The 26,115-nt window shown below is 43.6% G+C and overlaps 2 protein-coding genes across 2 annotated transcripts in view; both read right to left on the bottom strand.

Moving 5' to 3' along the window:
* LOC126071867 (zinc finger protein 345-like) overlaps positions 1 to 2,573 on the bottom strand; it is a 90,518-nt gene extending 87,945 nt beyond the window's left edge. Inside the window, exon 1 of the mRNA XM_049876239.1 lies at positions 2,299 to 2,573. The gene's annotated coding sequence lies outside the window, so the exon portion shown is untranslated. The remainder of the gene's footprint in view (positions 1 to 2,298) is intronic.
* The window catches only part of LOC126071873 (zinc finger protein 699-like), a 73,970-nt gene that overhangs the window by 23,811 nt on the left and 24,044 nt on the right, over positions 1 to 26,115 (bottom strand). The window lies entirely within an intron of this gene.

The raw sequence follows: 26,115 nt of genomic DNA on the forward strand, positions 1-26,115 counted from the left end.
GTTAAGCTCTTAACCACTGTACCACCAGGGCTCCGATAACTATTAAAGGAGTGAGGATACATGTCTCACCACAGTCTTCCTTGTTGTATGACCGGCAATACTCCACACAAGTCCCGCCCGAGGAAGCACAGAAAACAAAGAGAAGCCGTGGTAGGCAGGGAAATTGCGGTCAGGAATATGTCCCTTGAAAATGACCAGATGTGCCGGCCTGACAGAGACTGGAGAAACCCTGAGTGCGTGGCTCCTGGACACCCTTTCAACTCAGTAATGAGGCCACTCCTGAGGTTCACCCTTCAGCCAAAGACTGAACAGGCCCATGGAATAAAACAGGACTAAAGGGGCGCACCAGCCCTGGGCCAGGAGCTGGAAGGTAGTAAGGAACAGGAAAGCTGGTAATAGAGAACCCAGGGTTGAGAAGGGAGAGTGTTGACATGTAACGTCATACAACAACATGTGTATTGTTTGATGAGAAACTAGTTTGTTCTGTAAATCCTCATCTAAAGCGCAATAAAAAAAAAAATTCCCCTTGAAGTAAGAACAGACCTGAATTTCAGTTCAGACACTGCCACTTACTAGATACGTGTCCATGGGCAAGCTCTTTAATTTAACCCAGATTATTACTTTAGTAAAATGCTGCAAATACTCCCTACCTCACAGTGTTGTTTTGAGAACAAAATGAGGCGCGGTATCTAAAGTATTTAGCACAGTGCCTAGTGCTTCTGAAACAGCTCAGTAAGCAGTAATACACATACGGAACGAGGGTGATGGAGGCCTGATGAGGAGCTCGATGTGACTGCAGGGTCTGCGTGTGTGTGTGTGTGTGTGTCTGCGCCTGCATGTCTGTCTGTCTGTGTGTCTGCGCCGGCATGTCTCTGTCTGTGTGTCTGTCCATGGGCGTGTGTGTCTGTCTGTGGGCGTGTGTCTCTGTGTCTGTCTGTGGGCAGGTGGATGTGTGTGTCTATGTTTGTGGGCGTGTCTGTGTGTCTGGGTCTGTCTGCGTGTATGTGTCTGTTTCTGTGTGTGTCTGTGCGTCTTTGGATGTGTGTGTCTGTGTCTGTGTGTATGTCCTTGCATCTGTGGGCATGTGTGTCTGTGTGTCTGTCTGTGGGCGTGTCTGTCTATGGGCGTGTGTGTCTATGTCTGTGTCTGTCCGTCCGTGGCCATCTGTGTCTGTGTCTCTCTGTGGGCGTGTCTGTCTGCCTGTGGGCGTGTGTCTGTGTGTGGGCGTGTCTGTCTGTGTCTGTGTGTCTGTCTGTGGGCCTGTGTCTGTGTCTGTCTGTGTCTCTGTGTGGGTGTGTGTCTGTGTCTGTCCGTCTGTGGCCGTGCGTATCTGTGTCTGTGGGCGTGTCTGTCTGTCCGTCTGCGGCTGTGCGTGTCTGTGTCTGTGTGTCTGTAGGCGTGTCTGTCTGTGGGCATGTGTCTGTGTCTGTGTGTTTTGTGGGCGCATCTGTGTCTGTGTGTCTGTCTGTGGGCATGTGTCTGTCTGTGGGCATGTGCCTGTCTGTCCGTCTGCGGCCGCGCGTGTCTGTGTCTGTGGGCGTCTCTGTGTCTGTGTATCCATCTGTGTTTCTCTGTGTGTCTGTCTGTCTGTGGGCATGTATGTGTCTGTGTCTGTCTGTGTCTGTGGGCGTATGTGTGTCTGTGTCTGTCTGCAGCCGCGCGTGTCTGTCTGTGGGCGTGTGTGTGTCTGTGTCCATCTGTGTCCGTGTCTGTCTGCCTGTCTGTGGGCGTGTGTGTCTGTCTGTGGGCGTGTGTGTCTGTGTCTGCGTGTCTGTGTCTGTCCGTCTGTGTCTCTCTGTGTGTCCGTCTACGGCTGTGTGTGTCTGCGTGTCTCTGTCTGTCTGTCCGTCTGTGTCTCTCTGTGTCTGTCCATCTGTGTCTCTCTCCGTCTGTGTCTCTCTGTCTGTCTGTCCGTCTGCGTCTGTCTGTCCGTCTGCGGCCGCGCGTGTCTGTGTGTCTCTGTGTCTGTCCGTCTGTGTGTCTCTGTCCGTCTGCGGCCGCGCGTCTGTCTGTCCCTCTGTGTCTCTCTGTGTGTCTCTGTCCGTCTGCGGCCGCGCGTGTCTGTCTGTGTGTCTGTGTCTGTCTGTCCCTCTGTGTCTCTGTCTGTCCGTCCGTCTGCGGCCGCGCGTGTCTGGGCGCCGGCCCAGGAGGCCGAGGAGCCCGGCGGAGGCCGCACGGTCACGACGAGAACAGAGAAGCCCGCGGAGCGCGGGGAGCGGAGCATCTAGACTCAGGCCGACGAGCCCCGCTCCTCACAGCCCCCCGGGGACGCCGCCGCCGCTGCTCCGAGAAGCTCACCTGCGCGCGGCGACGATGCCCACGCTCTCACCTGGGAAGGCGGCGAGAGACGCGGGTCCCCACCGCCTCGGCCTCCGGAAAGCAGCGGCGCCCGCGGGCCCGGGGTCGCGCCGGAAGCGGCGGAGACGGAGAGACCGGGGTGGCGAGGGGAGCGGGAGCCGCGCCCTCAGAGCCGGGACGGGGGCCCGCGGGTCGCCCGCTAGGGGAGCCGGCGGACCGGAAACAGAACGGCACTGACTTCTAGCCGGAGCGGGGGGCGACGGACCGCGGCTGCCCATTCGTGGGCACACTGTTCCGCTTCCGGTTTCGGGGACTCTCGGTGCCGGAGGGAAGGGCTTCCGGGCACAAACCTAGAGGGCTGTAACTTGTGACCGCAGGTTTCAGTGGTCTTTGTTGTGGTTTATTCCAACGAATGAAATTACGACGATTTTTAAAATTCATTTCTTCGGTAATTATTAGGCTGTTAAATTTTGTATTATAACCCAAAATATGGTCTGCCTTGCTGAATATTTAATGAGCACTTAGAATCAATGTGTGTTGTGCTATCGTTGGGTGGAGTGTTCCGTAAATGCCAATCAGGTCAAGATCGCTGATGATTGTCCTTCTTATCTAGAGGTCCTACAACAGAAATACCACAAGTTGGTGTCTTTAACAGAAATTTATTTTCTCACAGTTTAGGAAGCTAGAAAACGTCTAAATTTAAGGCGCTGGCTCTAGGGGAAGGCTTTCTCATTCTGTTGGCTCTGAAGGGAGGTCCTTGCCTCTTCTGAGCTTCTGTTCCTGGGAGATCTTCACGTAGCTTGGCATGTGTCTTCCCCCATCTCTGCTTCCCTTGCATGTTTAATCTCTTCTGTATCTCAAAATAAAATCAAAAGAGATTGACTCAAGACACCAAAAAGAAAAAGAAAAACCAAACCCATTGCCGTTGAGTCGATTTCGACTCACAGCGACCCTGTAGGGCAAAGTAGAACTGCCCCACAGAGTTTCCAAGGAGCGCTTGGTGGATTCGAACTGTGGACCTTTGGGTTAGCAGCTGTAGCGCTTAAACATTACACCACCATGGTTTCCAACTCAAGACACAGCCTATACTAATCCTGCCTCATTAACATCACAAACACATTCCCAAATGAGATTAGGACCACAGGTTTACAGGTTAGGATTTACAACATATATTTTGGGGGGACACAATTCAATCCTTAACAGTGTTGTTCAGGTCTTCTATACACTTGCTGACTTCCATATTCTTGTGAATGTGGGAGGAGGTAGGTAAGAACATAGTCTAGAAAACTAAGAGAAATATGATGATATATTTATGGATTAAAGAGCCGCGATTAAGGAACCCTCAAATGCTTAAAAAATGTTGTTTGCTCTTCGCAGTATAATCAGTGGCTAATCACTTCCCCAATGTGTTGTTTGTTATTGGGAAAATGGACCCTTGATCCAATATGGAATTCATTACTTCTTGGGTTTGGTTTGCTGCCGAGGTTTTTTTTTTTTTTTTTTTTAATGTATATAGTTTTGATCAACGTTGCAGAAAAGGGGACATATTACATATTCATCATTCTGCTAAGTTTTCTTATGATAAAGGGTAGCCTGACAAGTTGGCCATGAATGCAGCTCAAATACCATACTATATACCCTTACCTACATTTCTTACTGGCAAGAAGTCTGAACAGTGCAACGTCTCAAAGTTCAAACTTGAGAGTCTAAATTCCAGCTCTGCCACGTACCAGCCATGAGTTTTTTTGTCAAGTCACTTTAACTCCCTGAAACTCAGTTTCCCCTAACACGAAATTGTGATATAACAGTACCCTCTCCACAGAGGATATGAGATTATCTACTCATGCTGTGGTTTTCTTTGCTATCTTCATGACTGTTGTTATACTTGAGCCCATTGTTGCAGCCACTGTGTCAATCCATCCCCTTCAAGGTCTTCCTCTTTCACTCATTTTTACAAGCATGATATCCTTTTCCTCTAGAGACTGGTCTTTTTTTAATAATGTGACCCAATTAAGTGAGGTAAAGTCTCGTCATCCTTGCTTCTAAGGAGTATTCTGGCTAGACTCCTTCCAAGACAGATTTGTTTGTTCTACTGGCAGTCCATGGTATATTCAATATTCTTCACCAACACCATAATTCACAGACATCAATTTTTCTTGTCTTGCTTACTCACTGTCCAGCTTTCGCATGCATATGAGGCAATTGAAAAAACCATGGCTTGGGTTCAGGGGCACCTTAGTCCTCAATGTGACATCTTTGCTTTTTAAGACTAAAAGAGGTCTTTTACACCCGATATGCTCAATGTAATGCATCATTTGATTTCATCCCTTGTGGAGTGGACTCATACTCAGAAGGAGGCATCCCAATGGGTATAGGGACAAAATCCTAGACTCACTCTTATCTCGTCTCTCACTTCTCACACCTGATCCTATTAGTAAACCCTAACAGCTCAAGAAATCAAAAGACGCATTGCATTGGGCAAATCTGCTGCAAAGGACCTCTTCAAAGTGTTGAAGAGCAAAGACGTTACCCTGAAGACTAAGGTGCGCCTGACCCAAGCCATGGTATTTTTCAATCACGTCATATGCATGTGAAAGCTGGACAATGAATAAGGAAGACCGAAGAATTGATGCCTTTGAATTGTGGTGTTGGTGAAGAATATTGAATATACCATGGACTGCCAAAAGAATAAATGAATCTGTCTTGGAAGAAGTGTGGCCAGAATGCTCCTTAGAGGCAAGGATGGCGAGACTGCGTCTTACATACTTTGGACATGTTGTCAGGAGGAATCAGTCCCTGAAGAAGGGACATCATGCTTGGCAGAGTACAGGGTCAGCGGAAAAGAGAAAGACCCTCAACAAGGTGGACTGACACAGTGGCTGCAACAATAAGCTCAAGCATAACAACAATTGTAAGGATGGCGCAGGACCCAGCAGTGTTTTGTTCTGTTGTGCATAGGGTTGCTATGAGTCGGAACCGATTTGACGGCACCTAACAACAACAACAAACACCTCACCTTATCCTGAATCTGATCCCTTTTCACCACCTCCATGCCTCCCCTGGTCAGAGCTGCCACTATCACAAGCCAAGACTAGTACATTCGCCTCCTATCTGGTCTCCTGCCTTCCTCCTCCAACCTCTAGTCTGTTCCCCATCCCCACAGCTGCCAGAGTGTTGCCGGAACTAAATAAGGTTCTTGCCTCTCGCTGGTCAAGAATGAGCAGGTAAGGCAGGGAGAATTTTCCACATGAGCAAAGCTTTATTAAAGAGGCTTGCAAGTGGAGACGAGGAGGGCTTAGGCAACGCTTACCCCTGTCTTACAGAACAAAGGATTTGCATGGCTTTTTAAAGGTTTTGGGGATGGAGAAAGTTTGTTTATTCATAGAAATAGGCATGGTTTTCTGGCAAGTGGCCCGTCCGGGTGGAGAAATGTTAACTGCGGTGCAGGTGCAGCAGCTTTGTAAGATGGCTCTAAGATGGCTCCTGTCCCAGAGGCCTCTGAGATTCATGGCAGGACTCATGTGCCTGTGCAGTCTCTCGCTCCCCAACTTCCAGTCCCCACCTATGGCCGCGGCCCTTCACTGCCCCCAGTGGAAGGTCACACAGTGGTCACAGGTGGATGTTCTGCACATGTCCCTGGGGCTGGTTTCATCCGCTGCTTCTGAAAGAGAACTTTAAGGAAGTTTCTGGGCTGTTTTCTGATATGCGGCCCCCCTGTTCTGGGGAATGGGTTTGTTTCTGCACCCTGGCCCATTTCCTATGACTTTGTTACTTTAATTTCTTTATGTTAATTACAGATTTGGGGGGCCTTATGTTCCCTGTCTTAAGAGGGCAAATCCTAAATCCCATCATGGCCCTTCTCTGCCTGGGACCAGGGCTGACTCTGCACTAGACACAAGAAGCCTCAGTGTCTGGCACCCAGGACACTTTAGTTCAGAGAAATGTTTTAATTTTAATTACTTCTGGAATCAGAAGAAAACTCAAATATAATAAAATTGAATACACAATAATGAATTCACATGGATTGATGAATATAAATTCATCTTTTTATCAATGCCATCATAAAATATAATTTTACTATTCTTTCATGGAGGAAGGGTCCCACAAAGGCAAAAGTCTAAGGTCTTGATGGAGCCTCGTCAGGACCCTCCCATGGTTCCTTCTCGGTAAAACCTAGTCTTCCCTTTGGCCCCTAAGACCCTGCCCTCCTCTCCTCCCATCACCACTGAGCACTGTGCTTCAGCCACACTGGGTTCCTTGAGGTCCCTTGAACATCAAACACCCTTCTGCCTGAAGGCTGTTGCATCTGCTCTTCCCTGCCAGGTCCCTCTTCCCCCAAATAGCCACACAGCTCACTCCCTCGCTTCCCTCAGCATTGCCCTCACCATCACCTCCACAGGAAGACCATTTCTGCCCCCCACCTGAAAGTGCAAACCCCCACACGCCATTCACTCTGACATATGTGTTGAGTATCACCCAGCCATAATCACACTGCATCCTCACAGCAGCCCCAGGAGAGGACATGGAACAGGCTGCTCAGCCATTATCTGGAAGAGAACCTGTGCCATTTTTCCCTTCCCTAGCCTGTCTGTCTCCAGGTATGATTTTTGCTGTTAGCTCCTCTAAAAGTTAAATGTTAACCAATGTTTCCCCTAGGACCGTGAAAAAACAAGTGATATCGATTTAAGCCTGTCGAACACAACGATGCTCTCCAGGATGGCGCGCCAGTCACTCCCTGGGCTGACGGGATAATGACAGGAAAAGATCAACACGTTTGAGATGTGATCACCTAAACCACACAGAAAGAGAATGGACATTCCACAAATTCCTAAAACCCATGTCCCCTTTTCCCTATAAAACCCCAGGTGGGCTCCAGTTTCTCGAGACAGACAGCTTTAGGAGGAGATCATTCCTCTCTGTCTCCATATTCCGGTATATATAATAAAGCTCTTGCTACCCACCTCACCCCATCTCAAGAATTTGCTGTTTGTGGCAGGTGGCTCTAAGTCGGAAAATTGTGGTAACTGACACAGACGGTGGGAGTGATGGTGCTACACCATGAACCCAGGACCCTCCAACCCAGGGTTCACCTGGTTCAACATGACACCTCACATCTCTCATGGGAGCGGGGAAGGGGAATTGAATGGTGTCTCACCTCCTTTTATATGACCAGGACATGAGAATGGGGCCTAGGTCGGTGGCCACAGGCCTTTGGGCTCTGGCTGGGCACCTGGGCCACTGAATAGGTATTGAAGTCATACTTGTCCTTTTGTGCTTAACATATTTCTGTCAGCGTGATGTCCTCAAGTTCCATCCATGTTGTAACACGTACCAGGACTTCACTTCCTTTCTGGCTGAGTAAGTATTCCATTGTACGCATGTAACACATTTTATTTACCATTCATCTGTGGATGGCATTCTGATTGTTCTGCCTTGCGGCTACAACAAACATTTGTGTACATGACTGTTAGTGTTGCTGCTTTCAAGCACCATGGGTATATTCCCAGCAGTGGAATTGCTGGGTCATATGGGAGTTCTATTTTTAGTTTTTTGAGTAACCGCCACACTGTTTTCCAGCTCAGGATATGACATGGGTGTATTTAAGTTCTCAGGTCACAGTTTTCACTGGAAACAAATTTGGGGATCAGTTTATTAATGTTTCCACTGAGAATTTTTTAATTTAATGCATATAAAGCTGCTCAAACAGAGGAATGCCAATTTTCTTTCTTTCTTTAGTATACTTTGGAAGAAGGTTACAAAACAAACTGGATTCTCATTAAACAGTTAGTACACATATTTTATGACATTTCTGTAGGATATATTCCTAGGAGTGGAACTGCTGGATCACACGGTGTTTCTATTTCTAGCTGTTTAAGGGAGTGCCATATCGTTTTCCAAAAGGATTTTACAATTTTGCATTCCCACTAGCAGTGTGTAAGTGTTCCAATTTCATCCCAGCCTTTCCAACGTCTCTTATTTTCTGTTTTTTTTGATTCATGCCAGTAATGTTGCAGTGAGATCATATTTCATTGTAGTTTTTATCCGCATTTCTCTAATGGCTATAGGGTCGCTATGAGTCGGAATCAATTCGACAACAGTGGGATTGGTTAATGGCTAGTGATCGTGAGCATTTCCTCATGTATCTGAAAGCTGCTTGAATATCTTCTTTGGTGAAATGTCTGTTCATTTCCTCTGCCCACCTTTTAATTGGATTATTTGTCTCTTTTTTGTAGAGGTGTTGGATTTTCCTGTAGATTTCAGAGATTAGACCTCTGTCCGATTTCTTATAGCCAAAATTTTTTTTCCCAGTCTGTAGGTTCTCTTTTTACTCTTTTGGCTAGTGCAATCTTGCATCCTACATTCAGGCTGTTGTCTGTTCTCAAACCAAAAGACTCCCTTAATAATTCTTGCAAGTTTGGTTTGGTTTTTACATAGTCTGTTAATTTCTGTTTATCTGGACATGTCCTAATTTCACCATCACATTTGAATGAGAGTTTTGCAGGATGTATTATTCTTGGTTGGCAATTTTTTTCTTTCAAGGTTTTATATGTCATCTCATTGCCTTCTTGACTCCTTGGCTTCTGTTGAGTAATCAGAGCTTAGTTTTATTGTTTCCCCTCTGTATGTAACTTTTTGTTTTACTCAAGCTGCTCTCAGGATTCTTTCTCTGTCTTTGGTTTTAGCATGTGTTGTTATGATATGCCATGGTGATTTTCTTTTGGGGTCTATCGTATAGGGGTTCATTGCGCTTCTTGGATGGGTCAGCTTTTCATCTTTCATGATATTAGGGAAGTTTCCTGTCAGCAATTCTTCAGTGATCCTCTCTGTTTTCTCCCCCTACTCTGGAACTCCAATCGCTAGCAAATTTTTACTTTTGATTGTATCCCACATCATTCTCAGGGTTCCATCATTTTTCTTTGTTCTTTTTGCTGAGTTTTCTTCAAACGAAATAGTATCCAAGTATTTTTCTTCAATTTCGTTGATCCCGTCTTCCACTGTTTCAAACCGGCTCCTCAGACCTTCTATAACTCTCTCTCCACTTCTGAAATCTTGTTGTTTATGTTTTGGATTTCTATTGTTCTCATTGTATGATTTCTAGTTGTGAATTTATTTTGACATTTTGGTCCTGTATTATTTTCCTGAATTCTCCCATTGTTTTGTCTGTATTTTCCATGATTTTGCCTGCATTTTCCATGTATTTGTCTATTTTTTTCCTCATTTTTTTCTGCTTTCTGCTTCAACTCTTGGATAGCTCGGAATATTAGAGATTTGAATTTCCTATCAGGTAGTTCTGGTGCTTTTTCTTCTACTGGAAAGTCATCAGGTGTTTTATTTTGGACGCATACTGGAACCATCCTCTCCTGTTTTTTTAATATGTTTTTATATCATCTGCCATCTTTGGGATGCTCAGTAGTTATTTTCTTCATTTATTGATTGTAGATTTTTTGTTTTGCCCTGCCTTTTTGTTTTATTTGGTTATTTCTGAGCAGGCTGGCTGTGTGTTCTTTGTTGTTTGCTCATCTGTGGGCATGATACTTTTCAGCTTTTTGTCCAATGGGCAGGGCCAGTTGCTCAGCTATGGTGTGGCAGGACAGATCCAGCTGAAGGGGAGGGGCTGGGATGGGTTGTTTGTGGCACGTACTGGGACCAACAGGTTGGGCCTGGGGATAAGTACAGCGCAGGTTCTGGTAGGCAATGTCTGTGCTGCTTGAGGATGCGATGTTCAGCACACAGTGCAGACAGGCAAAGAGGGAGGTGGGAGGTTATGATGTGTGGAGCTAAACTGCGTATGGGAAAGAAGTGAGAAAGGAGAAACAGGAGCCAAAAAAAAAAAAAAAACTGCTGAAGGAAGCTGCTGTTGTAGTGGAGAATTGAGAATCTGAGAAATGAAAAACAAAAAGAGAGAAAGACAGAAATTAACAAAAAGAAATGTCCTCAGGGATCCCACCGGGTGCATCAGGAAGTGGCTTACAGTTCTCGGGGCACAGCACATCTAGAAGGGACAGAGATGGCACAAGCACCAGGTGTTCAGGAGACAGGAAAATAAAGTAAGCAGAGGGAGACAAGAAATGAAGAAAATAAAAAAGGAAAAATGAAACCGAAAACAACAGCAAAAAAAAAAAAAAAGTCCCAGGGATCCAACCAGCGTGGTGGCATGGATTGGGGAAGCAGTTCCCCAGCCGAGCAGTGCTTCACAGCCTGTCAAGAAGAGCAGAGATGGCACATGGAGCCAGGCGTTTGATAGACAGGAAGGGCAGGAGATGAGAAAGAGGGAAGAAACCAAAAGAAGCTGAAAAAAGCAACACCAGCAAAGAAGAAATGGCACTGAAGGAGCTGGGCCTTGTTAGTGGGGTGAATCCAAGCAGCACAGAGCCAATGCCTCCCTGGCTGAGCAACCGGTGCCTGCCAGGAAGTGGTAGAGGCTGAGCAGGTGGAAGACGGGTGGGGGGTGGGAAAGCATGCCTTGCCAGTTAGCGGGTCCTCTGTCTCCTGCTGGGAGCTCCTTGAAACTGCTTTCCCATACTCTCTGTCCACACATCTATGAAAGTCCAAGATGGCAAATCCATGTTGTGTTAGCTGATAGGGGACCTCTGCTCTGTATCTTCCTCACTCTCTGTTCTCTGTTTCTTATTTCATTTGGAGCTTGGTTGAATTCTTAATCTCTTCGTTTGACACTTAGGGTTCCAGGATTGACGTTTGTCTCTGTTTTACTTAGTTTGGGGGGTCTCTGTTGTGGAGGGATGGTGTGGTGCTTCTGTCTATAACGTCATGTTGGCTCTGCCTCCTGGAATGCTTATTTTCACTGATGTAAAAATTACTCTAAAGGTTACTTAAATCTTGACAAGGATCTCAAAGTCTCCTACAACATCTACCATATTATGCCAGAATTCCTAGTGTTTTAAATCTAGCCATTTTCAAGATCTATCCTGAATATAACACTGTCAGTGAAAGGATAATATCCACACACCTACAATGAAGACCAGTTAATATGACTATTATTCAAATCTTTTGGAGTTTTTTAAAATTGTGCTTTAAGTGAAAGTTTACAAATCAAGTCAGTCTTTTCATACAAAAACTTATACACACCTTACTATGTATTCCTAGCTGCTCTCTCCCTAATGAGACAGCACATTCCTCCTCTCCAACCTGTATTCCCTGTGTCCATTTAACCAGCTCCTGTCCCCCTCTGCCTTCTCATCTCCCCTCCAGACAGGAGCTGCCCACAGCCAAGAAGCTCCAGTCCAATCCCTGTTCGAAGAGTTGGTTTTGGGAATGGTTCCAATCTTCGGCTAACAGAGTGTCCAGGGACCACGACCTCTGGGGTCCCTTCAGTCTTAGTCAGACCATTAAGTCTGGTCTTTTTATGAGAATTTGATGTCTGCATCCCATTGTTCTCCTGCAACATCAGGGATTCTCTGTTGCATTCCCTGTCAGGGCAGTCATCTGATGTACCTGGGCACCATCTAGTTCCTCTGGTCTCAGGCTGATGTAGTCTCTGGTTTATGTGGCCATTTCTATCTCTTGGGCTCATATTTACCTCGTGTCTTGGGTGTGCTTCATTCTCCTTTGCTCCAGGTGGGTTGAGACCAAGTGATGCAACTTAGATGGTCGATTGCTAGTGTTTAAGACCCCAGACGCCACTCATCAAAGTGGGATAAATAACATTAATACATTTTGTTATGCCAATTGACATAGATGTGCCCTGAAACCATGGTCCCCAGACCCTTGCCCTGCTACTGTGGACTTCGAAGCATTTGGTTGTTATTCAGGAAACTTCTTTACTTTTGGTTTAGTCCAGTTGTGCTGATCTGCCTTGTATTGTGTGTTGTCTTTCCCTTCAACTAAAATAGTTCTTGTCTACTATCTAATTAGTGAATATCCCTTTCCCTCTCTCCCCACCCTCGCATCCATCAAAGAATATTTTCTTCTGTGTTTATACTTTTTCTTGAGTTCTTATAATAGTGGTCTTATATAACATTTGTCCTTTCGCAACTGACTAATTTCACTCGGCATAATGCCTTCCAGTTTCCTGGATTCATCATTGTTTTTAATCATTGTGTAGTATTCCATCATGTGAATATATCATAATTTATTTATCCATTCATCCGTTGATGGGAACCTTGGTTGCTTCCATCTTTTTGCTATTGTCAACAGTGCTGCAATAAACATGAGTGTCTTAGTTGTCTAGTAATGCCATAACAAAGAGAAGTTTATTTTCTCACAGTAAAGTAAGTTAGAAGTCCAAATTCAGGGTCTCAGCTCCAGAGGAAGGCTCTCTCTCTGTTGGCTCTGGATGAAGGTCTTTCTTGTCAATCTTCCCCTGGACTAGGAGCTTCTCTGTGCAGGAACGCCAGGTCTAAAGGACACACTCTGCTCCTGGTGCTTCTTTCTTCGTGTTACAATCCCACCCTGATCCTCTCAACATAAAATTACAATCACAAAATAGAGGACAACCACACAATATTGGGAATCATGGACTAACCAAATTGACACGTATTTTTTGAGGGGACAAAATTCAGTCCACGACATTCCACCCTTTGGCACCCAAAAAACCATATCCTTGTAACATGCAAAACATATTCACCCCATCATGTCATATATCATATCATAGCAAAAGTCTTAACTCCAAGTCAAAAATCCAAAAATTCCTCTCCAGCTGTGAAATCTCAAATACAAGTTATCTACTTCCAAAGGTACAATGGCAGAACAGGCACAAGCTAGACATTTCCATTACAAATGGGAGAAACTGAAGGGAAAGAAGGCATAACAGGCACCAAGCAAGTCAGCAGAACACATTACATTAGCCTTCAAAGCTTTGAAAATAATCCTCTGTTCTCTGAGACAATTTACACAATGGCCCTGCCCTCCACCCTCTAGGTATTGGCCACACTCTCGGGATTCCGAGTGGAGGCTCCTTGGCTCTGGGCTTCAGCTCTGCCTTCCAGGCCCACTGGACCGCAACTCTGCTCCCTCGGCTTTAGAAGCACCATTCTCCTAGCCCACCTGAGTGGCAATTCCACCTGTAGAAACACCAGAGGCCATGGCTTGACCGTTGGAAGCCTCTGAGGTCGTGGCCATACCTTCTGAGACTGAGGCAGCTCAGCTTCTTGTGTTCCTTGTTTCTTCAGCTTCTGTTTCCTGGTTTCTTGGCCTCTCGGTTCCTTGGGCCTCACACCCGCATCTGCCCTCCTGGGGCAAGTGTTCCAAAGCTCAGTAACTCCACTGGCAAGTGCTTGGAGGTACTCCACTCTGCCAGAAAGCCCCCCTGAGCACAGGCACACCAGCTCTCTGGCTCCGTGGGTCAGCAAGCCTAGCTCCACTGATAAGTGCCCGGAGGAACCCCACTATGCCAGGAAGCCTCCTGCACAAAGGCACTTAGCTCTCTTGCTCCGTGGGTTGGCTCCAGTGCTGTCTCACGCTGGTTTCCTGGTTCTGCTGCTGCTGGTTCTCTGCTGTTGCCACTTCTCTGCCACAGGTTCTCTGCTGTGCTGGTCCTCTGCCGCTGTCACAACTCTATCCATTCACAGTTTCAAAACCGCTTCCACATTTTAAGTTATCTGTTAGAGCAGTACCCCACTCTCTCAGTACCAAATTCTGTCTTAGTTATCTAGTGCTGCTTTAACAGAAATACCACAAATGTCTGTAGGTAATCTTTTTACTCTTTTGATGAAGTCTTTGGATGAGCCTAAGTGTTGATTTTTAGGAGATCTCAGTTATCTAGTTTCTCTTCTGGTGTTTGTGCACTGTTAGTAATGTTCTATATACTGTTTATGCCATGTATTAGGGTACCCAGTGTTGTCCCTATTTTTTCTTCCATGATCTTCATCATTTTAGATTTTGTGTTTAGTTCTTTGACGCATTTTGAGTTAGTTTTTGTGCATGGTGTGAGGTATGGGTCTTGTTTCATTTTTTTGTGGATGGATATCCAGGTATGCCAGCATCATTTGTTAAAGAGACTGTCTTTCCCCCATTTAACAGACTTTGGGCCTTTGTCAAATATCAGCTACTTATATGTGGATGAATTTATGTCTGGATTCTCCATTGTGTTCCACTGGTCTATGTATCTGTTGTTGTACCAGTACCAGGCTGTTTTGACTACTGTGGCGGCATAAACAAACAAAAAACCCAAACCCAGTGCCACTGAGTCGATTCCGACTTATAGCGACCCTATAGGACAGAGTAGAACCGCCCCATACAGTTTCCAAGGAGCGCCTGGCGGATTCGAACTGCTGACCCTTTGGTTAGCAGTCATAGCACTTAACCACTATGCCACCAGGGTTTGTGGTGGTATAATAGGATCTAAAATCAGGTAGTGTGAGGCCTCCCACTTTGTTCTTCTTTTTCAGTAATGCTTTATTTATCCGGGGCCTCTTTCCCTTCCATTTGAAGTTGGTGATTTGTTTCTCCATCTCATTAAAAAATGTCATTGGAATTTGGATTGGGATTGCATTGTATCTATAGATCGCTTTGGATAGAATAGACATTTTTACAATGTTAATTCTTCCTATTGGTGAGCAAGGTATGTTTTCCAAGTAGTACTGTCACGTAGTTTTCTTTGTATAGTTCTTTTACATCTCTGGTTAGATTAATTCCCAAGTATTTTATCTTCTTGGGGACTACTGTAAATGGAATTGATTTGGTGATTTCCTTTTCAAAGTTCTCTTTGTTGGTGTAGAGGAATCCAACTGATTCTTGTATGTTTACCTTGTATCCTGATACTTTGCTGAACTCTTCTGTTAGTTTCGGTAGTTTTCTTGAGGATTCTTTAGAGTTTTCTGTGTATAAGATCATGTCATCTGCAACTAGAGATACCTTCACTTCTTCCTTACCAATTTGGATGGCCCTTATTTATCTAGCCTAATTTCTCTGACTAGGACCTCCAGCACAATGTTGCATAAGAGTGGTACCTGTTTCCTGTTCTCAAGGGGAAGGCTTTCAGCCTCTCCATTTAGGATGATGTTGGCTGTTGGCTTTGAATAAATGCCCTTTATTATGTTGAGGAATTTTCCTTCTATTCCTATTTTGCTGAGAGTTTTTATCAGGAATGGGTGTTGGACTGCCAAATGCCTTTTCTGCATCAATTGATAAGATCTTGCGGTTCTTTTATTTATATGATGGATTATGTCGATTGTTTTTGTAATGTTGATCTATCCCTGTATACCTGGTATGAATCCCATGTTGTCATGGTGAATTATTTTTTGATATGCTGTAGAATTCTATTGGCTAGAATTTCGTTGAAGATATTTCTGTCTAAGTTCATGAGGGAAATGGGGCTGTAATTATCTCTTTTTTGTGGTGTCTTCTACCTGGTTTTGGTATCAGGGTTATGCTGGCTTCATAGAATGAGTTTGGGAGTATCCCATCCTTTTCTATGCTCTGAAATACCTTTAGTATTTGGTTGGGAGTTTTTTTAAACTACTTTTCAATGTCTTTGTCTTAGTTATCTAGTGCTGCTATAACAGAAAATACCACAAGTGAGTGGCTTTAACAAAGAGAAATCTATTTCCTTATAGTAAAGTAGGCTGAAAGTCCAAATTCAAGGTGTCACCTTTCTCTCTCTGTCAACTCTGGAAGAAGGTCCTCGTCCTCAATCTTCCCACGGTTGAGAAGCTACTTAGGTGCAGGGTCCCGGGGTCCTAAGGACGCGGTCTGCTCCTGGTGCTTCTTTCTTGGTGGTATGAGGTCCCCAACTCTCTGCTTGCTTCCTTTTCCTTTGATCTCTTGGGAAATAAAAGGTGGTACAGGCCACACCCCAGGGAAACTCCCTTTACCATGGATCAGGGAGGTGATCTGAGTGAGCGTGCTGTTACAATTCCACCCTAATCCTCTCAACATACAATTATAATCACAAAATGGAGGACATCCACACAACACTGGGAATCATGGCCTAACCAAGTTGATACACATTTTTTAGGGCACAGATTTCAATCCACTGATAGTAGTGGTGTTAAGTCTTCTCTGAATGTTCGGTAGAATTCTCCAGTGAAGTTATCAGGGCCAGGGCTTTTTTGGGGGGGGAGTTTTTACATTACTTTTCAATGCCTTCTTTTGTTATCAGTTTATTTAGCTGTGCTAGCTGTGTGTTAGGTTAGGTAGGTAGTGTTTCTAAAAATTTGTCCATTTTTTCTAGGTTTCCAAATTTGTTAGAGTGCAATTTTTCATGGTAATCTGATATAGCTCTTTCAATTTCAGTAGGATCTATTGTGATATTGCCCATCTCATCTTTTATTTGGGTGATTTGCTTCCTCTCCTGCTTTTGTTTTGTCAGTTTGGTCAATGGTTTATGGATCCTGTTAATCTTTTCAAAGAACCACCTTTTGGTCTTGTTAACTCTTGCAATTGTTTTTCTGTTCTCTATTTCATTTAATTCTGTTCTAATATTTATTAACTGCTTCCCTCTGGTGCCTGAGGGTTTCTTTGTTGCTATTTTTTTACGTTGTAGGGATAATTCTTTGAGTTTTGGCCCCTTCTTCTTTTTGGATGTGTGCATTTACTTCTATAAATTGACCTCAGAGCACTACTTTAGCTGTGTCCTAAAGGTTCTGATCAGAAGTGTTTTCATTCTCATTGCATTCTATGAGTTTTTTATTCCATCCTTAATTTCTTCTCGTTTTTTAGCAAGGTGTTGTCTAGTTTCCAAGTGTTTGACTTCTTTTCCCTGCTTTTTCTGTCACTGATTACTACTCGTATGATGTTTTGGATTCTGTTAAGGCTTGCTTTATGACCTAATATATGGCCTATTCTAAAGAGTGTTCCATGTGCACTGGAAAAGAGTACACATGGCTGCTGGTAGGTAGAGCATTCTGTATACATCTATGAGGCCAAGTTGGTTGATTGTGGCATTTAGATCTTCTGTGTCTTTATTGAGCTTCTTTCTGGATGTTCTGTCCTTCACCGAAAGTGGTGTGTTGAAGTCTCCTACTATTATTGGGGAGCTGTCTTGCTCTTCAATGCTGTTAGAGTTTGTTGTTTGTATCTTGAAGCCCTGTTTTTGGGAGTGTAAATATTTAATATGGTTATATTGTCCCTTTAATCATTATACAGTGTCCTTTCTTATCCTTAATGATGGACATAACTTTAAAGTCTATTTTGTCAGAAATTAATATTGCCGCTCTTGCTCTTTTTTGATTATTGTCTGTTTGATGTATTTTTTTTCCATCCTTTGAGTTTTAATTTGTGTCTTTAAATCTGAGGTGTGTCTCCTGTAGGCAGCACACAGACAGACCGTGTCTTTTATCCCGTCTGCCACTCTCTGCCTCTTTAGTGGTGCCTGTGGTGTATTTACACGCAGCGTAACTGTGGATAGGTAAGAGAACAGTGCTGTCATTTTGGTGTCTTTTTTGTATGTGTTGTTGTTTCTTTTGTCCACTTAATTTTTTGTGCTGAGCAGTTTTTCTTTATATATTCTTTTCTTCTTTTTTATCGTTGATTTTGTTCTTACGAGTCTTTATATTTTTCTTGTATTTTATTTTGATGCATAGGATTGTTAGTCTCCTTTGTGGTTACCTTAATATTTACCCGTTTTTCTAAGTTTAAACCAAACATTTATCTCTTTATATCATCTTGACTTCCTCTCCCTAGGAAAGATCTATGACTACATTTTTTTAGTCCCTCTTTATTGATTTAATGTTGTCATCTTTTATGTAATGACATCGTTGTTTCCCTGTTTTTAGCATTTTTTAAATTTATTTTTGTGATTTCCGTATCTGGGCTGGTATCTGGTTGCTCTGTCCTGTGTTCTAGTCTTGGGTTGTTATCTGATGTTATTGATTTTCTAACCAGAGGACTCCTTTTAGTATTTCTTATAGTTTTGGTTTGGTTTTTGCAAATTCCCTAAACTTCTGGAAATGTCCTAATTTCACCTTCATATTTGAGAGACATTTTTGCTGGATATATGACTCTTGGCTGGAAATTTTTTTCCTTCAAGGCTTTATATATGTCATCTCATTGCCTTCTTGCCTGCATGGTTTCTGATGAGTAGTCCAAGCTTATTCTTATTGACTCTCCTTTTTAGGGAGCTTTTTTGTTGCTCCCTAGCCATTCTTAGAATTCTCTATCTTTGGGTTTGGCAAGTTTGATTATGTCTTGTTGATTTTCTTTTGGGATCTATCTTCTGTCGGGTTCTATAAGCATCTTGAATACATATCTTCTTGCCTTTCATGTTATCAGGGAAGTTTTCTGCCAACAAATCTTCAATAGTTTTATGTGTATTTTCTGTTCTCCCTCCATGTTCTGGTACTCGAATCACTCATAGCTTAGGTCTCGTGATAGAGTCCCACATGATTCTTAGGGTTTCTTCATTTTTTAAAAAATTCTCTTATGTGATTTTTCTTCAAATATATCAGTGCCAAGTATTTTATCTTCAATCTCACTAATTCTGACTTCCATTTCCTCAACTCAGCTCCTTTTCCTATTCAGGTGTCTAAATCTGAAATTTTGTTGTTAATCTGAATTTCTGATTGCTGTCTCTCTATGGATTCTTGAAGCCTATTAAGTTGATCATTATGCTCTTGAATAACCTTCTTAATTTCCTCAACTGCTTTATCTGTGTGTTCCTTGGCTTGTTTTGCATTTTGCCTGCACTCCTTCCTGAGCTATTGAAGAGTTCTGTGTATTTATCTTTTGTATTCTACCTCTGGTAATTCCAGGAATATATCTTTGTCTGGAAGATTCCTTGACTCTTTGTTTTGTGAGCTTGTTGAAGCCATCATGATCTACTTCTTAATGTGATTTGAGACTGACTGTTGTCTCCGAGCCATCTGTAAGTTATTGTACTAATTTATGTTTGCTTACTTTGTCCTAGCTTCTTGCTTTGTCTTTTTATATGCACAAGTAGGCTGCTTGCGTAAGCTAGCTTGATTATTGTCACCTTTGAAGCTCTAACATCCTGTCACCAGATGGCCAGAGCTGTTACCAGGTATATAAACCTAGGAGTCCATTCACTTTTGTTGTATGGATTCAGCTCAGGTGTCCAGGTCACCAAGTGTGTGGTGCAGGTGCTCACCTACAGAATTAGAGGAGCAGGGGTGATTGGTGTAGGTACAAGTATCTGGCTGCAGGAGCGGGTCACACTCTGAGCAAGGGAAGGGACTGACAACCATCCCCTGAGTGTCTGTGAGGAAAGTGCATCCCTGTTCCCTAGAGCACAAAGCTGGGTGGGCTCTGAAGCCAGACTATGGGCACGCAGTGCTTTTGGCTTTAAGGACTGGAATGCATCAATTATCCTTGGATCCCTGTCATGAGTGGCTAGGTGGCATGGGTGCAGCCATCAGTCCTCAGGCCCCTGATGTGGGTAGGTGAGGACCCTGCTTAATAAGCAGAGTGGTGTTAAATAAACATCAAACCCACCTCTCCACCCCACAGCTGAAACTGTTGAAGTCAGACCTTAGGCACATACACCATTGCACTGGGACAACAAGGGCCTAAGCTGCTGAAATGGGCCCACACAGGTCCATGCAGGGGTGAAAGGCATTCAATATCTGTGGACAGTTTGTGCCGGGACAGGAGCTGCTTCTGCTCTGAGTTTCCAGCTCAGGGGAGCTGGCAGATTATTTTTTCCCCATTTCTTAATTTGTTCCTTCTCCAAGACTGGGAGAATGGCTCAAGGCATGCAGCAGGACGTATCCCAGGCCCAGGGAAATTGGCTGCCACTGAAGATGGCTAGGGGGCTAGGGCAGAGGGAGGTGGGATCAGATAAAAGGAAGAGAGTTCTTTTGCAAAGGGTGCTTTTTGATCTGCATGGTAAATTAGATGCCAGTACTTATCTTTTGTCGAGAGTACTGTTCTTTGCTGATTCCAGAGGCATGAGTAGACTCTGTACTACTCGTTAATTTTCACAATGGAAAATGTGTCCCAAACGCTACTGCCAGGACCGCCGCGGTTGTGTAAGGGGATCGGGCCTGAGGGGACACAGGTTTCCGCCAAGTCAGGTCTGGAAACTCCTTGCCACTTCTGAACTGTCTTTCCCTTCCCTTGCTGCTCTGTCCAATTTCTTAACTTTGGCTTTGATGTTCAGGGCTCCTATCCTGTTATATATATAATCGATTCACTTGTTTTTTTTGGCATTTGTTGTAAGAGGGACAACTGGAATCTTCTGACTACTGCGCCATCTTGGCCCTGCCTCCTATTTTTGAAATTTAAGTACCAACCACTAATGCAAAAGTTGAAGAAATTGAAGATTTTTATCAACTTCTGCAGACCAAAATTAATCAAATATGCAATCAGGATGTACTGCTTACTACTGGTGATTAGTATACGTAAGTTGGAAACAAAGAAGAGGGATCATTAGTTGGAAAATACAGCGTTGGTGACAGAAACAGCACCAGGGATCATATGACAGAATTTTGGAAAGACCAAAAACTTCTTCATTGCAAATAACTTTCTCAACAACATAAATGGTGACTATACACATGGACCTTGGTGGATGGAATACACAGGAGTCAAACAGATGACATATGTGGAAAGAGATGATGGAGAAGCTCAATATCATCAGTCAGAACAAGGCCAGGGGCCAACTGTGGAACATGCCATCAATTGCTCATATTCAAGTTCAAACTGAAGCCAAATAAAAGTAGAACAAGTCTACGAAAGACAAAGAATGATGTTGAATATATTCCACCTGAATTTAGAGACCATTTCAAGAACAGATTTGATGCATTAAACAGCAATTACTGAAGACCAGCCAAGTTGTGGAATGACATCAAGGACATCATAGATGAAGAAAGCAATAATCACTAAAAAGACAGGACAGAGAGAAAAGACCAAAATGGATGTCAGTAGATACTACTCTGAAAGTTGCTCTTGAACATAGAGTATCTAAAGCAAACTGAATAAATGATGAAGTAAAAGAGCAGAACAGAAGATTTCAAAAAAAAGGCAGCTCGAGAGACAAAGTATTATAATGACATGAGCAGAAACCTGGAGTTAGAAAACAAAAAGGAACACACTTGGTATTTCTCAAGCTGAAAGAACTGAAGAAAAAACTTCAAGTCTTGAGTTACAATAGTGAAGGATTCTATGGGCAAAATACTGAACAATGCTGGAAGTATCAAAAGAAGATTGAAGGAATACACTGAGTCACTGACCCAAAAATAATTGATCGATGTTCAGTCATTTCAGGAGCTGGCATATGATCAAGAACCAACAGTACTGAAGGAAGAAGTCCAAGCTACACTGAAGGCCCTGGGGAAAAACAAGGTTTCAGGAATTGATGGAATACCAATTCGGATGTTTTAACAAATGGACGCAGTGGTAGAAGTGCTCATTTGTCTATGCCAAAAAATTTAGAAGACAGTTACCTGGCCAATCAACTGGGAGAGATCCATATCTATGCTTATTCCAAAGAAAGTTGATCCAATCAAATGCAGAAAATATCAAACAATATGATTAGCATCACATGTAAGTAAACTTTTGCTGAAGATCATTCAACATCATTTGCAACAGCACACAGGCAGGGAATTTTCAGAAATTCAAGTTGGATTCAGAAGAGGACGTAGAACGAGGGATATCATTGCTGATGTCAGATGGATCGTGGTTGAAAGCAGAGAATACCAGAAAGATGTTTACCTGTGTTTTATTGCCTATGCAAAGGCATTCTGTGTGGATCATAACAAATGATGGATAACATTGGGAAGAATGGGAACTCCAGAACACTTAATTGTGCTCCTAAGGAGCCTGTATATGGATCAAGAGGCAGCTGCTCAAACAGAACAAGGGGATAGTGTGTGGTTTGAAGGCAGGAAAGGAGTGCATTGGGGTTGTATCCTTTCACCATATTTATTTAATCTGTATGCCGAGCAAATAATCCAAGAATCTAGACTATATGCATAAGAATGGGACATCAGATTGGAGGAAACCTCATTAACCATCTGTGCCATATAGATGACACAACCTTGCTTGCTGAAAGTGAAGAGGACTTGAAGCACTTACTGATGAAGACCAAAGACCACAGCCATCAGTATGGATTACACCTCAACATAAAGAAAACAAAAATCCTCACAACAGGACCAATGAGTAGCATCATGATAAACGGAACAAAGACTGAAGTTGTCAAGGTTTTCATTTTACATAGATTCACAATCACCGTCTGTGGAAGTAGCACTTAAGAAATTAAACAAAGCATTGCATTGGACAAACTGATGCAAAAGACCTCTTTAAAGTGTTAAAAACCAAAGATATCACTATAAGGACTCAGGTGCGCCTGATCCAAGCCATTGTGTTTTCAATCGCCTCGTATGCATGTGAAAACTGGACGATGACTAAAGAATACTGAAGAATTCACACCTTTGAATTATGGTGTTGGCGAAGACTATTAAATATACCCTGGACTGCCAAAAGAATGAAATCTGTCTTGGATGAAGTACAGCCAGAACATTCATTAGAAGCAAGGATGGCAATACTTCGTCTCACATACTTTGGGCATGTTCATTTTGTTGTACGTAGGATCGCTATGAGTCGTAATCCACTCAACAGCACCTAATAACAACAGCATTCTTGCTTCTAAGGAACATTCAGATTTCTTCATTCTTCTGGTAGTCCATGATATGCTCAAAGTCATTGCCAACATCATAATTCAAATTCGTCAATTCTTTGGTCTTCTTTATTCATCGTCCAGCCTTCACATACATATGAGGCGATTAAAAACACCATGGCTTGGGTCAGGAGCACCTTAGTCCTCCAAATAACATCTTTGCTTTTCAACACTTTAAAGAGGTCTTTTGAAGATGATTTGCCCAATGCAATATATCATTTGATTTCTTAACTACTTCTTCCATGGGTGTTGATTATGGATCTAAGTAAGGTCAAATCCTTGACAACTTCAACCTTTTCTCCGTGTAGAAACAGCATGCAGGAGGCATCTCCATCTGATCTCCTCTAACTTCAGAAGAGGGAGGGAGCACCGAGATCAACAGCCCAAAGCTGATTCCTATGAGGAGGAGGTCAGGCATACCCCTCTCTCTGGCATATTTACCAATTCTGACACCAACCATCCTACGCATCAAACTCTCTACTTTGCTGGGTTTGATAATTCATTGCAATGGCCACACAGTACTCACAGACAATACTCACGATTATGGGTTTTTAACAGGCTACAATTCAGGCTCAGCAACATTCAGGATAAAGTTCTTTCATCAGTAGAGCCTCTTTGCAGCCGTGCCGAGAGGCTGCCTCTCTGGGTCCCCTTGGCCATTGTTCTGCTCAAGCAAGAGTTACAAAGCTGTTTAGCTCTGCTGATAAGTACCCAAGACACCCCACTTCACCAGTAAGCCTCGGCCGGAAGGCACTCAGCTCTAGCTCCATGAGTCGGCAAACCTGGCTCAATTAAAGGCACTCAGCTGTTTCAGTCCATGGGCCGGGAAGCCCACCAAGTTGTCTCCTGTCCGTCTGTCCTGCCGTCGCTTCTCACCATCTTCAGCATTACAGCTCTCTCTCTCGGTGTGCTGGTTCCTGAAGTTTCTCAGCTCAGGAACCTATCTTAGTTGTCTAGTGCTGCTGTAACAGAAATACCACAGGTGCATGGCTTTAACAAAGAGAAGTTTATTTTCTCACAATAAAGTAGGCTAAAAGTCCAAATTTAGGGCGTCAGCCCTAGGGGAAGGCTTTCTGTCAACCTTCTCATCCATCCTCCCCCAGACTAGGAGCTTTTCTGCACAGGGACCCCAAGTCCAAAGAATGTGCTCTGTACCCGGTACTGCTTTCTTGGTGTTATCAGGTCCCCCTGTCTCTCTGCTCAATTCTTTCTTTTGTATCTCGAGAGATTGTCTCAAGACACAATCCAATTTTGTAGAATGAATTCTGCTTCAGTAAGACAACTGCCTCCCATCCTTCCTCATTAACATTATAGATGCAGGATTTTCAACACACAGGAAAATCACACAATACCAGGAATCATGGCCCAGTGAAGCTGATACACATATTTTTTGGGGGCATATAATCCAATCCATGACAAGATCCAAGGTCCAAAGGATGCACTCTGTTCTTGCCCTTCCTTGGTGGTGGTGAGATTCTCTCTTTCCTGCCTCTGGGATGGCTCATTTTAAGCCTAGAGGAGAGCAAAACTGACCAATCCTCCCATTAGAATTGCATATACCTTATTAGAATGGCCGCACCCAATCTTTTGGTGGGAATTATGAGACCATGGTGAGAAAGGCCATACAAAACTGATCCATCACACTGCAGGTGAACCCCTGGCTTTTGTAGTCTTGGTTCTTTCATAGCAGGAAGATTGATTTTTCCCTCCCAATCATTTTACCAACCCAAAACTGTCATTAAAAATTAGTCCTTCACTGGAGAAATAGTTTAAACAGAGAATACTCTTTGATGGTTACGGGGCGTGGGGGAGGGAGTGAGGGATGGAAAGGGGTTTTCACTAATTAGATAGTAGATAAGAACTATTTTATGTGAAGGGAAAGCCAACACACAATACATGAGAGGACAGCACAAATGGAGTAAACCAGAAGCAAAGAAGTTTCCTGAATAAACTGAATGCTTCGAAGGCCAGGGTAAATGGGGCGGAGGTTTAGGGACCATGGTTTCAGGAGACATCTAGGTCAATTGGCATAAAAATATCTATTAAGAAAACACTCTGCATCCCACTTTGGAGAGTGGCATCTGGGGATTAAACGCTAGCAAATGGCCATCTAAGATGCATCAATTGGTCTCAACCCACCTGGAGCAAAGGAGAATGAAGAACACCAAGGACACACGGTAATTATGAGCCCAAGGGACAGAAATGGCCACATAAACCTGAGGCTATCTCAGCCTGAGGCCAGAAGAACTAGATGGTACCCGGCTACAACCGATGACTGCCCTGACAGGTAACACAACAAAGATCCACTCAGGGAGCAGGACAGCAGTACGACGCACACCCCAAATTCTCGTAAAAAGACCAGGCTTAATGGTCTGACTGAGACTAGAATGACCCTGGAGGTCATGGTCCCCAGACCTTCTGTTAGCCCAGGACAGGAACCATTCCTAAAGCTAATTCCTCAGACAGGGACTGGACAAGACTATGGGATAAACAATGACACTGGTGAAGAATGAGCTTTTTGGATCAAGCAGACACATGAGACTATGTTGGCATCTCCTGTCTGAAGGGGAGATGAGAGGGTAGAGAGGGTCAGAAGCTGGACGAATGGACTCGAAAAGAAATAGAGGGGGGAAGCAGTGTGCTGTCTCATTGGGTGGGGGAGCAATCGGAAGGTGTTTATAAATTTTTGTATGAGCGTCTGACTTGATTTGTAAACTTTCACTTAAAGCACAATAAAAATTAAAAAAAAATTAGTCTTTCAATAGGGCAAAACAGTTCTAAGGGTGAGGTTATTCACATACCAGCCATTCAGGTCTGCTGCAGGTGTCCATGTGATCTGGTTAGGTTTTCGAAAAGTTTGTCTCATCTTCACCCTTTCTGACCTCTAATAAAATTTAACTAAGAGAAAATAATACCCTTGCTCTGAGCCTCAGCATACATATTGAATACGTATGGTGAAAGGACACAACCCTGACGCACACCTTTTCTGACTTTACACCACGAACTATCCCCTCGTTCTGTTCAAACGATTGCCTCTTGGTCTATTTGCAGGTTCCTGGTGAGCAAAATTAAGTGTTCTGAATTTCCACTCATCACATTCTTTTCCATCAATTGTTACAGTGCACACAGCTGAATGTCTTTGCACAGTCAGGATCACACAGGTAACCATCTTTCTGGTATACTCTGTATTCAGGCAAGAACTATCTAACATCAGGAATGATATTCAATTCGACATCCTCTTATGAATCCAGGTTGACTTTCAGGCAGTTTCCCTATTGATGTATTGC

This window comes from Elephas maximus, chromosome 3 (assembly GCF_024166365.1).
Source record: "Elephas maximus indicus isolate mEleMax1 chromosome 3, mEleMax1 primary haplotype, whole genome shotgun sequence".
In the NCBI taxonomy this organism is placed as follows: domain Eukaryota; kingdom Metazoa; phylum Chordata; class Mammalia; order Proboscidea; family Elephantidae; genus Elephas; species Elephas maximus.